The following is a 9,933-nucleotide window of genomic DNA, read 5'->3' as shown; positions in this document are numbered from 1 at the left end:
CCCACACCACCCACATGGCTGGGCAGCTCAGAGCTTCAGGGGCCCTTACCACCCATGGGGGCTTGGAGCTCCAGGGTCCCCCACTGCCTGCGGTGGATCAGAGCTCCCAGGGGCCGCAAGCTGCGGGGTACCTCCACCACCCTCGGGGGGGGGGGGGGGGGGGGGGCAGAGGGACCCTGCAACTCCCAGCCGCTGTGGGCTGAAGTCACAGAGGTCTCTGGAAGTCCAGGATTCCGTGACTTGCGCAACCTCTGTGACAAAATCGTAGCCTTACCCATGATTGTTCATACAGTTCCTAGACCATGTACACTGCTGATGAACTACTATGGCATACAGTGTATTTTTTCTTAATGAATTCTAAACACTGGTATAGGTTTTTCTATTATATATTTTTTTCAATCCTAAAAAAAAAATGTTAGTTTTTTGGATGTTGACGATTTCATATATAAAAGATAATACTGTATGTTAAAGTAACAGTAGCAAAGCAGTAAATCATTCTCAACATATTTTCCTGCTTCCTTTCAGTATGATGAATAAACTACATCCCACCCATCTCTTAGCCAAATAGAACTAAACAATGTTCACTTTTATTGAAAGGAAAGAACACTATTTGATAGACTGCCTTATTGTACATAATATAAAAATCTACTTTAGTAAAAGCCCATGAGTTCAACAATGTATTTTTGAAGACTATTTTTCTAAAGTAAAAATAAAATATTTTCTAACTTCCCAGAACTATTTACCTACCTGACAACTTCACTGATTTTTTTCTGCTAATGCAGGAAGAGGTGATAAGAAGTGAAGCTATCATTTCAATAGTGAAACACCAAAATAACTAAAGGAGACTTGTAGAATAATGAAGGATATGAAGTAACTTTTGAATATATATTTCTAATCGACTGTAGATGTAATACAATGAATTGAGAATTAGTTAGTCCATTTATTTTATCAACTATTCCTGTAAAACTAAGTGGAATGTTAAGTTTTGGGGGCTCTGTCCCTCCCTAAATTGCTGTCTTCCTGCTGGCCTGTGGACTGTTCCATACAAGTAACTGTGTAAAGTCAATCCGCAAGGGAATGACATCCCCCTACATCCTAACACAAAAGATAGGCTTTTCCCTGAGCCAGGGAGGACATTTTAAAGAAGTTACGTTTGCCAAAATGGATGTCTCCCTGTCCAAGCTCAATAGGATGAAGAGCCATGACCCCTGACGTCAAAGAGCCTCTACTCTGCTACAATTAAGAAGGAGGAGGGGTCATACATTTGGTCTGGGGCAGTTCCCCCCCTAATGAAAATGGAGCAATAGAGCCTTCTGCCATTGCTAGTAACTGAGGCTGGCAGGAAGCAGCCCAGTCACCCGAAAATGACAACTGGAAATAATGGCACTCCTTTTCTGGCCCTCTGCCCCCGCCGCAAGAAAAGCTTTATTTTCTAAAGGAAAATACAGTCAAATGATGATGTATTTGTCTCCCTTTCAATTGGGCTAAGTACAGAATATACTTAGCTAAGTAACATCCATAGGTATAGTGGCCCAGTGAGATGGGGAAGAAGGTCAGGCTGAGGATAGCGCATTGTGTTGTGCAAGTGATGGGAAATATATTTACAGGACATGCACACACCTTCCCCATCCCACCCCTTCCCCTCAACAGTTCTGGAGTTTTCCAGTAGGCACCTTTTTGGGCTTGTGCACTGAGCCAGCTGCTTAGCCAACATACAGAAGGCCACATCTAACAGAGCCCACAAATACTACCTTCGGGCCATAGGAAAGCCCCTCTCTGTTCATCTGTCTACTTAACTCTGACACAGTAAGACTTTGGAGAGGCATTAATTGTAATAAGAACACAATGTTATGTAGATATCAAATACACTGTGTGTGTCTGTCTACACAGTGATCACCCTTAAACTATTTTACTTTGTTGTGGATAACTAGATTACTTTACTGCAGTGTTTGCAGTATTTTCTCTACATTGTATAGGGAATGCCATGATTATTGCAGTGAAATTATCTAGTTATCAAAAAGAAAAGTTGAATGTTTTTTGGGGGGGAGCAGGAAGGATGCACATTCGGTTAATACACAATGACCATATCTGTCTCTCTGTTTGAAAGTTCTTTATCTGGACTTCAGTTTCCTAACTGTGGATCTGGTACAGTCAGTTCCGATCAGACACTCTCCTTTTGTTATTACTGATAGTCATACCTAAGCCCCCAAAAATTTATTAAGTATATTAGGGCCAGATTCTCAGGCTCACTCTAGGCCCTATGTGTCTTATAGTAAAAAGGCAGGTTGCTCAGCCTGTAGATTCCCCTTACATAGGGGAAATCTCTGGAGTAACATACAGTTAGATAGCATAGGGGATACAGCCAGGGGAAAAGTGATGTGTCCGGACACAATGACTTCTTAGGACCAGAGGCAATCAGTCACAACTTAGAGCAATCTTTAGCCTTCTCGAAATTTCATTATGAGTTCAGTCAGTCCATATCCCAAGGATCAGGGTTTTATACTCACTGCTCACCTCTGTTTCTGTACTGTGCATTGCCTGGCTGGACCAGATAATCTGGATCATTATGATTTTCTGGGCTAGGTCCATTCTAGTTCCAACATCCCTCTGTTAATTTGAAGAACTTGAGATAAGGCATTAAGAGACGTATTTTCAGAAACTTGACACATGCAAACTCCAAATTGCCATGAGGAGAAAATGGGCATTTTTGCCTATAAATACAGCTTTGTACACACATAAAATGGAGGCCCTTTTGAACATTTGGTCTAAAATACTTGTTGTGATGCAAACAAGGTGCCCAATCTCTCTCTCTGTGGGAGATCTCATATACAGATAAACAGAGCCAATGGCCCAAACCCAAAGGGAGCAGACGGACCACAACTGCTATTCCATACATCAGTTGGCAGAGCAGCTGTGGAAGGGCTGCAGTGCTGCCTAAAGCAAGTCCAAGGACATAGATTCTATCCTGCTTCCCCCCACCTCATGACACCAGATCACTGTGGCTTTGTTCAAAGAGGTTAAATTTCAGCTTAAGTGAATAAGCACTCTCCCTGGCTGGTTTGAAGCAGCTAGAGTGTAATTCAGTCTAAATACATCTCGAGTGAATTGTTCGAGTTTCCTTTTTTTGAGGAGGCGAGCGGGGGAGATGTTAGATAATTAAATAAGGGTGTTCATTTGGAAAATCATTTGCATATAAATTCTCAATTCCATGTATGTGTGTATATATGCACACATTTAAGTAGCAATTTGATTTTAAATAATAATTCTTCTTCTCTGGATGTGTACCTTCCAAGAGCCAATGGAGTTGTGCAGAACATCATCCTCGAATTTGATCCATTGACATTTGGAAAGTACATGTGCACATGAAGTTGAGAATAAAAAAATATTCTTCAGTCTGATACTCATATTTATGGCTCTTTGGATGTTCAGTCATTTAATCTTCATAATTTCAAATAGGATTTTTATTTACAGCTGTTTAAGGAATATGTTCTCATGTGGGAATAAAATGAGATTATATTACAAGCAGTGGTGAGCTGGAGCCGGTTCACTGGAACCGGTTGTTAAATTTAGAAGCCCTTTTAGAACCGGAGGGGATCTGGGGCGGGGGGGCGCGAGGAGGGCCACCTATGCCGCAGCATGTAACCTGGGAGGCGTGCAGGGGAACCGCTCCCCACCCCAGCTCACCTCTGCCTCCCTGGGCCTGAGCGCGAAGCCGCCGCCTGCTTCTCAGCCCTCCCAGGCTTCCCATGCAAACAGCTGATTCGCAGGAAGCCGGGGGGCGGAGAAGCAGAGCAGGGCGGCGCGTCCAGGGGAGGAAGTGGAGCAGAGGTGAGGTGAGCTGGAGCCGGGCGTGGAGCTGCCGGTGGGTGCTCTGCACCCACCAAATTTTCCTCATGGGTGCTCTAGCCCCGGAGCACCCACGGAGTCGGCACCTAAGGCGCCACTTTTGATATGATAAGTGGGGGGAGCAGCCGCTCCCTCTGTTCCCCCCTACCTACGCTCCCCCGCCCCTAGGAGCCAGGGGGACCTGCCGGATGCTTCCTGGGAGCTGCCCCAGGTAAGCACAGCCAGGACTCCCCACCTCGCCCCCCCCCCCCCGGCAGATCCCTCTGGCTCTTAGGGGTGGGTTGGGCACCCACTACAGTGGCCCACGAGACCCTCCTCCTACCCGGTTCTGGGGGCAGTCAGGGGACAGGGGAGGGGGATGGATGGGGCAGGGGTCCGGGGGGGGTGGCGTCAAGATATGCAGGGGATTGGATGGGGCAGGAGTCCTGGAGGGTGGAGGTGGGCAACGACCCCCTCGTGGGGTGAGGAGGGAACCAGCTGTTAAGATTTTGGCAGCTCATCACTGGTTACAGGTACCTATAAATCAGGTTTCTGCAAAGGCACCTTACACTAGCCTAGAATAAGACTTCTCACATCACCTCTGATAGACAGATGGATGAACTACCTACTAGAATTCTTCCCAATAAATAGCCCTCCAGCAGTTGCTTTGCTATTCAGATCTCTCTCTTGGAAAGATGGTCAAATAGGCTCCATGCTTTTTCTATGTCACGTTTGTGAATATGTTAGATCAATAGTGCATTACTTTTTAAATAAAGTATAAACTCTAAAATGAAAGCATAAAGGCTCCACTGAAAGATGCTAATTTGTTTTCTAAAAATACACTAAATTATTTTTAAATGTTTTTAAAATTAACTACCTCCCCTTTGGGCTAAAAACAGTTTTATAAATAAAAGATCTACTTTCCTTCAGTATTGAAAAAGATGATGTCTTATGCTTTTAAATTTTCTAATTAGGCTGTTTTTGTTTTAGCAGAACATTTTTGATGTATGGTCCCCGTATTTTCTGTGTAATGTTTGGTGCTTTTAAGTAGTTGTCTATGTGGTCTCAAAACTACCTGTCACATGAAAAATATGATCTCTGAAGAGTGCTCTTTATGATGAAATAATCCTTTACAGTCATATTACATACAAATGTACATATCTGTCCATAAACAGTACAAATATGGGAAAGTATGTGTCTATAGAACAAAACTGAATAACAAACCTGTAATCATAATGAATGTGTTGAAGCAGTGAATGCTATGTAAATGCTTTGATTTATGTCTGTCTAGATAGCTTGAACTACAAATGCACGGTAGCTTTACACTATTATTCAAATATTTAAAGTACAGTAACAGCAGTTAATTAAAAGTGAATATTCAGCTTTTACTTTCCAACCACTAAAGCACTGTGCATGTGGAGTTCTCATTAGGAAGCCAGCTAATGTGCTTAGTCATTTTTCATTAACTTTAAACAACTTGAAAGAGTTATACAGGGAAACCAAAGTAACCTTGGCCAGTTAATGGATAACATATGTCCTTTCTAAAGCCATAAAGTCATGTTGAAATCAAGCACATGTCATGTTTTTAGGCTCCATATTTTCAAAGGAATCACTACCTCTGTTTTTTTTTTTCTCCCTTTAAAAAGGCAAACAGAAGCATTTTACTTGAAGTGTCAAATTGGAAATAATTATTGTAGCAAATACAAAAAACAAGCCATCTTATGTTAGTTGCTTTTGTTGTATGACAGCCTGTCATGGAGGCACCATTTCTGTTGCATTAGAACAATTAAAATAGATTATTATGGATACATAGTGAGTGAGGTGGGATATTTTTGTGTGAAAAATTACATGTCTTTTCAGTTCATTGGAAGGCCCAGACTGGTGTGCTGGGCATCTGCCATGTTTCTGGTGTGTCAGTCTCTTTCCTGGGCTGTGTGGCCAGTTAGCTGGTCACTGCTGCTCCCTTACCGGTGCCCAGCTCATCAAAGGTGAGTGAGCTGAGTGGTTATAGATATTCAGGTTCTAGGTCAGACAAATTGAACTGAGCATTTATCATAGTGTTTGCTGTGCTCAGACACCTGCTGCTAGGTTGAACCTCTTCAGCCCTTACCCTCACTATGTGGTAATGGAGAATAGCCACCCCTTTCCCAACAGTGAACTCGCATCTCCTCCACCAACACCACCAACCAAAAAGCAAGGCCCTTGGCTCCCTTCTGATTCCCATACCTATGGAGGTGAGAAATGGGGACTGTATTTCCTTGCTTGGGATTGAGGTAGAAATTCCTGCTGCTGTGGCTCCCAAGAGTCTCAAGACTCTTGTGGTATCAACAGCTACATCTCTTCCCTCCTTTTTCTCTAGACCAGGTACCTGCAGGATGCGATGAATACATGCTAGGTAGGGGTTAGAAATAAGTGATGCATAAGAGTTGTTGCAAGTAAGTAGAATGAGAGAAGAGTGCAGATACGAGTGCTGGGCAATGCAGAAGTGAGTGAGTGGATGACTGAAACGGTAGGATATACCAGAGCGGGGGTATGTCTACAGTTCGAGCTAGAGATGTAAAATTCAGCTCAAGGAGGCATCCTGCACTACTGTACTCAAATTAGGCAGGAGGGGCTAGCTGCCTGAGTACGTACCTACCGTCTTGGATGGGTGCATCCTCAGGGCGGCTAGTCCCTGCTGTCATTCGTGCTGTGACAGCTACACTATTTTTAGTGTAGCTCCATCAGTGCTAGCACAGGTATGTCTCCTCGAGTTGGAAATTACAACTTCCTGCTCCAGCACAGACGTACCCACGAGAGAGGGAGTGACTGAGTAGGATAGTGGTGAGAGTGACTCAGGAAAGTTGGAAAGTGCATGAGAGGTGAAAAATGGAGGCAGAAGAGGACAAGGGAAGAATGAGAAGAGGGAACACTACTAAATGAGTTTGAAAGACAACATTGTGGAAGGAGAGAAGTACAATACAGGGAAAGAAAGAATGGAACAGGAATAATGAAAAGGGGATTATTAAACATTATTAAGAAATTAGATGTTAGAAAACAGACAAAAATTCAATGGAAAAGAGACACCAAAACATAAAATAAAATGAAATAAAAAGTGACAAAGAAAAGGGAAGAGAAGGGATTAGACATTGCTATGGATAATGAGAACATCTACAGCTACATTAGATAGTATAAAAATATATAAGGGATAGAAGCCCTCATGTTTCAGGGCCTAGTATAACAATAACCAGTCAGATTTATGAGGAAACTTTCCCTCTGGGTTAGTTATTCCATAATGATCCTCTCAGGGGTTTCTTGCACTTCCCTCTGAAGCATCTGATACTGGCCACTGTCAGAAACAGAATACGGGAAGAGCTGGACAACTGGTTTGATCCAGTCTGGGAGTTCCTATGTTCTGAATAAGAACAAATGCAAGGGAAATATAGTGGGCCAATTTTTGCAACTTTACTCATTTGCATCATTTAAACCACACACCCTATTTTAACTCTAACGTTCTTGTTTCTCTTAAGTTGTATTCCTTTTTGTCAGTCAAAGTATGTGGCATCTTCTCAGCCTCAAGCAGTGAAAGACTGATGATTCCACTAAACAGGCCATTGAAATGAAAAGGAATCATTTGATTTTTCCTGTGAATATACAAATCAGGTATCTTCTAAAGCAGAAAAGATTCATCTTGCAGGTAAATTTTCAAAGTTGAGAGGTATGCGATGGAAATACAATTTTATTCCCGTTCAGCAGAGTCATTCCTATAAAAATTCCTATACCCAAACTTTTGGTGGGGCCTAATGAAAACGATATGCTAAAAGTTAGGCATACAATACACACTGCATTGTTGCATGTTGAAGGTGCAGGGGCGAAGGGAAAGACTGTTTTCTCCCCTTCTTCCTTCCCCCCCACCAAGGGTGAAAGCCCAGATAACTACCTGTGATGCTACTAGCCCTTTGGCTCTCTCCTGTCTCAGAGACTTGCTCTTTATTTAAATGGATCTTCTTCATTGGTGGGTGATGCTGCTCTTAGGACTCCCTCATCCTGAGAGCCCCCAACTCTCACTGAAGTCAATAGGAATCAAGGGCTCTCAGAAACTTCCAGGCAAGTATCCTATAGTAGTGAATTCCCTAAGCTAAACCAGGAAGACTAGTGGCATTGATTGATTTTTACAGGCTGCTGGAAATCCTTGTAGAAATCATTTCTAGAAAATATCCCATATGGCTCACACAAGATAGCACGTCTGAAAACAATCTGACCCTTTTGTTAAGCCCCACAATGATGCATCCACCTTTTACTAGCATTAGTAAACATGCATGGAGTAGAATGATATTGGGCCATGTTCCTTAATGATGATGTTATGGTGCTTTGGCTACTAATTCATTCTCCTTCACGCCAAAGGGAAAGGAAAGTCACCCCTCTTAGGGTCAGATATACCCAGATTGACATTCTTGCTATTGCTGCTGCTTTTGCTATTACTGCTCATTGTCCATCTTGGAAAACAGTCTTTCCAGCATGACTACAAATGCCATTTTTTGTTCTGGTTAACAGCTGCATCAATCCCATATATGAGTTACATTGCTCAGGGCTTGTCTACACTTACCAGAGGACTGACGCTGCAGCGATCGATGCATCAGCGGTCGATTTAGCGGGTCTTCTGGCGGTCGATTTAGTGGGTCTAGTGAAGACCCGCTAAATTGACCACTGATCGCTCCCCCATCGACTCCTGTACTCCACTGGATCAAGAAAAGTAAGGGGAGTTGACAGGAGTGGACCCTGCAGTAAGTAGATCTAAGCTAAGTTGATTTGAGTTATGCTATTCACGTAACTCAAATTGCATAGCTTAGATCTACTTTTCCCTTTAGGGTAGACAAGGCCTCAGAGATATCAGTGTCGTGTATCTGGGATTCTGAAACTTCCTTCTTGGTACTTAATAGATTTAGTTTTGAGTCCATGTTTAAAATGTAGCAATTCTGTGAATGCCAGTGTGAATGAATACTGTCCATAAAAAGTAACTAATAAACTTTATGGTAGCTAAAAATGTCTATTTTCTCAAGCTTCTCACATGTCATTGTTTGGGCGCAGAACAGAGGGAGGCTGCAGAATATCTGTTTCTTGCCCAGTTCCTGCTTGATGCGTCACATCAACAGGTCTCTTTAAGAAACTGTGGCAAATTGCCAGCACTACTTTGATGGGTCTCACACTTTCTCTTCTTGGGGAGAGTTCAGGGCACCATTTCTCACCCCTGAACTGGGGTATTAACTGCCCCACTAGTGTTCTAGAGGAGGGAAGTGGAAAGGGAGGGACCCAGGCACACCCTCTATGCCGGGTCCCAGTCCAGGGGCCCTAGGGATAGCAGTAGACCTCTTGAACTAGCGGTTCCTTTCCCTAGACTACTTTCCTCTCCTGCCCTTCAGCTTATGGGGCTTCCTTCCCTCCCTCTGCACAAACCAGGTGTCCCTTTTACCTAGAGTCTTGGTCTTCTTAGCCCACCACAGCACTTCTCCAAACTCTCCTCTGCTTCCCTCCAAACTGCTCTCTGCTCCAACACCAATCCACTCTGCTTCAATTCCTCCAAACTGCTCTCTGCTCCAACACCAATCCACTCTGCTTCAACTCCTCCAAACTGCTCTCTGCTCCAACACCAATCCACTCTGCTTCAACTCCTCCTCTTATCTGATTGAAGGAGGGGGGTTTTATCAGGTGACTAGCTTCAGGTGCTCTAATTGGCTTCAGGTGCTTTAATTAATCTATAGCAAACTTTCTTCCCTCTCCAGGGAAGAAGGCTCCCTTCTACACTCTCCTGCTGCCCTCTGGCCTGGGCTTTCCTTGCTTTTTGCCCCTGCTGTAGTTCCCCCGCCCCCCGCGACCGGGCCAGACACTTTTTCTTCATTTTGTTTTGTTTTGTTTTGTTTTTTGCTGCCGTTCTAGTGCTGGTCGGCTGCCAGCCCCCCCCCCCCACGCCTGCCCTTGGACGCTGCTATTGCTTCAGCTGCAACCCCCGGAGAAGGGGGGAGGACTGCCGATCCGCTCCCCGGAGGAGGGGAGTGGACGCCCCCAGACCCAGCCGTTTTGCTGTTTGTTTGTGGACCCGCAATTAATCGTCTTCTTATCTTTGCTTGGCAT

The sequence above is a fragment of the Eretmochelys imbricata genome, chromosome 5, assembly GCF_965152235.1.
Source record: "Eretmochelys imbricata isolate rEreImb1 chromosome 5, rEreImb1.hap1, whole genome shotgun sequence".
Lineage (NCBI taxonomy): Eukaryota > Metazoa > Chordata > Testudines > Cheloniidae > Eretmochelys > Eretmochelys imbricata.
This window is presented reverse-complemented; position numbering follows the sequence as displayed.